This window comes from Morus notabilis, unplaced genomic scaffold (genome assembly GCF_000414095.1).
Source record: "Morus notabilis unplaced genomic scaffold, ASM41409v2 Scaffold1072, whole genome shotgun sequence".
Taxonomy (NCBI): domain Eukaryota; kingdom Viridiplantae; phylum Streptophyta; class Magnoliopsida; order Rosales; family Moraceae; genus Morus; species Morus notabilis.
This window is the reverse complement of record NW_010367092.1, coordinates 72,464-76,941: the sequence shown is the minus strand read 5'-3', so window position 1 is coordinate 76,941 and position 4,478 is coordinate 72,464. Positions and strand designations below refer to the sequence as shown.

Genomic DNA, 4,478 nt, shown 5'->3' with positions numbered 1-4,478 from the left:
ACTATTCTTATTACTTAATACTGACTTTTAAGAATTTACTTAATTGACAAGAAATTTCAGTTCCCTACTTTGTCAATTTGTGAACTCATATTGCATCTAAATTTCTTTACTATACACTACCCTTTTAATTTTCTTTTATCTACTTGAAAATTAAGGGTTTTTTTTTTCTTTAAATTTCAAAGTGTTTCTCTATACGCTGCTAACATTATACTGCACTAAGAGATTCTTGAAATTAAGATTCTCAAACTATATATGCACGGAGAATTCTTTCGTCTTAATTGTGGTAAGAATTTATCCCTGTTTATTTCACAAATTTGAGTTTAAAATTCGAATTTTACTACAATAAAAAACTCTAAAAAATAATCACATCTAATTTTTTTACTACAGTAAAAACCTATTACAAAAAATCATATCTTAACTCAAATTAAAAATTCAAATCAACAAATTAAACAGACCCTCATTTTACTTGTTCTTAAATTAGAACTCATCATAAAACTTGCTACATAATTTAAGATTACTGATATTAATTCTATAAATCTTTCCGTCACAAAATATGACAGTATATTACTAAAAAAAATGATTAATCTAAATAAATAAATTTAGATTATTTAATTTTAAAATTTTCTTCGTCATTAAAGTACTGGTCAATTTAGTCCATAAATTGTATCAAAGAAAAAGTAGTCAAAATTACTTTTAGAATGATGTTAATTGAGCTTGAAAACATGGTGAACACGTTGTTCTGTCAATTAATTCAGTTTACGGTCCACATAAAATCAACAAGAATGATGGGGAATCTCTTATGTTCTTTCTCTGTGTCTCTAAATAAAACAAGGATGAATAAAAGATGAGACGGGGAAAAACACTGTAGGCACCGATAGACGCAAACAACTGGGGAATCAAAGCAGTTTGCCTGGAAGGTAGCCAAAGTTGATGAACGAGAAGGGTCTCTGGAAATGGCTGAATCCAATATCATTTCCCTCTTCTCCACTTCTCATTTTTCTCATATTTCAACGAGAACATTGACTAAAAGAAAAACGTTGAAAGAAAAATAGAAAATATCAAGACATGAAATGAAAATGTGAGAAGTTCGGTAAGCAGATTGGTCAACGGGAGAGGTTATCTCTCACTAACAACCGGCCAGTTAACTTCTCAGCTATTGAATTTGGCTACAGCCGCTTTGGCAATTCAAGATCAAGGGTACTCAACACCCCTCTCTTGGTACATGTAGCCTCATAGAAATTTTAATTTCAACAATTAATTGACGATAAATGGAGAAACAGAGCACAGAGAAGAGAACGAGATAGACAAAAGGCTGTCTGTTCATTGTTGGGTCTTCAAACCTATAAATCTCCCATGTTAAAGCCGTGATTTTTAACAAATTTTATAGCTGGGTGCACTGATGATCAGCTAAATTATGTGACCACATGCCTATATTTACACGTTATTAAAATTCATTTTCATGTAAAGATTATCGTAACAGAAACCAGTCAAATTTCTCAAAAGAGTTCTTTCGGATTTCCATCTAATAATATGAGTAATCTCTGCACTTCTTTTCAAGTAGTGACATAATATGACCAAATAAGAGCAGATAAATAAAAAATCGCATATCGCACAAGTCACAACTGTAAATGAAATTGAAAAACACGATATTCCAAGCAAAAGGGGTTTTCAAACATATGCGTATAATATGGAGGCGTGCGTAACCATAATCCACAGAAGTGTTAATTCCATCGAATCAAGGCTTTAAACACCACCTTAATCATTTTATGGAGTTGTCCAAACACAAAGCACCACAGGTATAAAAAAAAAATGCTCCGTGGATCAAAAGAATCAACCCCATTACAAATCGAAAAGTAAGTCTGAATTTTTAACAATCAACAGAACGAGGAATTTTAGGAAAAAATGAAAGAAAAATGGATGGGAGGTGCTCATATTCTATGGGTGTAAACGTGTCTTTCATGCCATGGCAATAGCATTCAGAACGAGGAATTTTTTTATAATCATCGCAACCAACCCAAGCGCAGTTCTTAAACGTTGAATAGAATTGAGACTAATAAGTAATAACAATGAATAATAATGCATAAAAAACTGAGATAAATAGAACGTTAAGAAGAGTACTTTCCCTTTGTTGCGCGGCGCATCGAGATCTCAGACTGATAGCGGCGGTATGGTATATATATATATAGAGGCAGAGGAAGGACGGAAGGAACACAAACCCTAGTGGAGAGGGCAGAAACGGCGTACTTGAGACTTCTCTTTTTTATTTATATTAGCACTATTGTCCATCAACTACGAGATTATATCGCTTTGGCCCTCAGGTTTATATTTTCTTGGTAGATTACTCCGTAAACTTTGATTCTTAACAGTTTTAGACCTCAACAGACACTAAAGCAGGCGAATAATGTCTGAAAGATAATCATATCTAAATCATATAGTTACTGATTGTTTACAAAAAATAGTTATATTAAATACAAAATATCCTCCTACTCAAAAAATATGTAAAATATCCTCAAAACTATATTTTTTTTTTATCGAATAATGTCTGAAAGATAATCATATCTAAATCATATAGTTACTGATTGGTTACAAAAAATAGTTATATTAAATACAAAATATCCTCCTACTCAAAAAATATGTAAAATATCCTCAAAACTATATTTTTTTTTACAATCAATAGCCGGTTTCAATATTATTGATGAGAAGAACAATCTTTCAGTACATACTCAAATATGCACGAGTGCACCTCTTCATTATTGTTAAAATAAAAACTATAACATTTTGGATTAATTGCTGTGAAATTTAATAATATATTCGTCAATTTTAGTGTATGTAACCAAAATTTAAAAAAAAAAAAAAAAACAAGAGAAAACATTAAAGGTTAGAGAGTAATTTTTCAAGAAAGAAAATTTAAGGACTAAAGTGTCAAAATATTCATAGTTCAGGAACGATGATGATAATTGTCCTTAAATATTTATTTATTTGAATCTTCTTAAGAAAAATATCATTTTGGTATCTGTAATTTGACACATTTTCAGTTTGATAGGCTCATATTTAAAAAATCCTATTGCGTTACCTTATAAGTAAAAAAAAAATATATATCATTTAATTTCATCCAGCATGTTTTTTGATTCATAAAATGACAATTATACCTTATGTTTCAAAACATAATTAAAAGGAAAAGCAATATAAATTCTTAAAGATTAGAAAATCCAAGAACAAAATAACCAAACTCAGATTCCTAAACAATTTCAAATCCATCCCCTGCGAAAATGGAAAATTCTAACGTTTCAGATAGAAGTTTTCTAATTGATCCTAAACATAGAGATTTATGAGTTAAAAAACAAAAACAAAAACTATTGGTTTTGGTGCTTGCAATGCACGTATTTAGTGGTGATTAAAGTTTTTATAACGTAAAATACAAACAACGATAAGTAGTAAAAAAATAGACGTAAATTTTTACTTAGAGATAACAAAAAAAAGAGTATACCGTGGTGGTATGCTTATTCTAACGAAAATTACACACTTAACTCTATCGCAAAATGTGGAGTTTGAATCCCCTGCACATTATCTTTTATTTTTTGTAAAGAAGTATGCATTAATAGTAGTTTAAGTGAAAAGTTTATCCTTCAAAAAAAGTTTATGTTTAATTATAGAAATACATGAAACATTCTAAATTATTAGATAACAAAGTAAAAAATAAATAAACAAAGGAGTTGAAACTTAAAAATAAAAGGAAAAACAAGTAAAACACTTAAAAATTTAATGTCTTGTACCATCGTACGATGAACAAAAATTATGAAATAACAAAATAAAAAAATAAAAGAATTAAAACATAAAAATGAAAGGAAAAAAATAAAGCACCTAAACTTTACTATTTTGAACTACCATAAGTTGAACAACAATAAATATCTACTCTTTAATATAAGGACAAAAGATAAAACAAACAAAAGACAACAAAAAAAAAACTAAAAAATGTAAATTAATTAAACTTCTACGAAAAGTTTCACAAATTATGACCTTAGAAAAATGCCCAACGATATTGTATTGATATTGATATAAAATTATAATGTTTAAATAATAAAAATGTATATGAACATTTTAAAATATACGAATTAGGATTATATATATATATATATATATTGGGAAAAATGAATGAGAAGAGTTAAAGTGGTAATATTATAAAATTGGTTGCATTATTTTTAAGAATTTTCTCCGGAATGTCATTTTATCGGTAGTATCAGTTTTTTGACTGTTAAATTTAGTTAAAATTAAATGAATAGACAATTTTTGATACAAATCTGAAGGTTAAAATGGCTAAAAAAGATAAAACTACTGATAATTTTATTTTTCTAATCTTATGGTAGAAACTCCCTATTTTTAATAACGAAAAAAATCTCGTCGGTCTTGTTGGAGCCTCCACACCCCCAACAACTTCTTCAGTCAAGTTAACAACACAACCAACCAACCAACATGAGACT

At 28.7% G+C, this 4,478-nt stretch overlaps 2 non-coding genes across 2 annotated transcripts; both read right to left on the bottom strand.

The window, feature by feature from the left end:
• Window positions 1-1,074: 1,074 nt before the first annotated feature.
• On the bottom strand, window positions 1,075-1,175 carry LOC112094228. The gene has a single exon (XR_002903433.1). It is a non-coding gene; the product is annotated as a small nucleolar RNA snoR109 (small nucleolar RNA).
• A 748-nt stretch (window positions 1,176-1,923) lies between these two features.
• LOC112094229 lies at window positions 1,924-2,013 on the bottom strand. The gene has a single exon (XR_002903434.1). It is a non-coding gene; the product is annotated as a small nucleolar RNA snoR8a (small nucleolar RNA).
• Between the last annotated feature and the right edge of the window lie 2,465 nt (window positions 2,014-4,478).